Source organism: Capsicum annuum, unplaced genomic scaffold (assembly GCF_002878395.1).
Source record: "Capsicum annuum cultivar UCD-10X-F1 unplaced genomic scaffold, UCD10Xv1.1 ctg74134, whole genome shotgun sequence".
In the NCBI taxonomy this organism is placed as follows: domain Eukaryota; kingdom Viridiplantae; phylum Streptophyta; class Magnoliopsida; order Solanales; family Solanaceae; genus Capsicum; species Capsicum annuum.
In genome coordinates this window covers 1-895 of record NW_025884218.1, presented here as the reverse complement: position 1 = coordinate 895, position 895 = coordinate 1, and positions in this window count along the sequence as shown.

The following is an 895-nucleotide window of genomic DNA, read 5'->3' as shown; positions in this document are numbered from 1 at the left end:
ATTATTATTATTATTATTATTATTATTATAATAATAATTTTTTTATTTATTTAGGGATCGAATCCGCACAGTAGGCTGAAAGAAGCGACCAAGAAGAGCAAATAACACTACTGAGCTATCTAAGTATCTTGTTTCATGTGGTTCAACATTAATATATGTACATAAATATAGATTTTCTACCTTATATATACAACGTAATTTTTTTACCGAGGGGGTTCGGGTGAACCCCATGGCAACCACGTAGGTCCGCCCCTGCATTAATTTAATAATGTTTTAATAACGTTAATTTAATAACATTTTAATAACGTTAATTTAATATACTACTACTACTATCCTTAATAACGTTATATTTTTTTTACTAGTAGTATAGTTTCATCTTTAATTTAATATTTAAATAAATTATATTTAGATACATTATATAACTTAAATTCATTCTCTGCTTTATAGTATATATACATACCCGCGCGATTTTTTCGGATGAGGCTGACTCACCTCATTAATAAATCTTCAATATTGTTCTTTTTCCGCAATGACAAGAAATTAGATGTCATTTTAATCTTTGAGCCGAAAATAATGAAAAAATAATAGTGAAAAGTCATTTGTGCACTGTCAAAGTTTAGGGTCAAAGTTATAATTTGGTGTTAAGGTTAGGGTCATATTTATGTATTATGCCCTTTGATTTTAAGCTGGACGCGTCCAGTTTTGCATGTTGAACATGCGTTTTGCCACGTAGGATCGGAGGTCATATTTGTGCAGTTTTGAATAGTTAAAGGTCATATTTGTGCAATATCAAAGTTTAAGATCAAAGTTATAATTTGGTGTCAAGTTTAAAATCATACATTCTCTTAAAAAAAAAACCTAAGCCAGCTGGAAATTTGTTTTTATATTATATGAA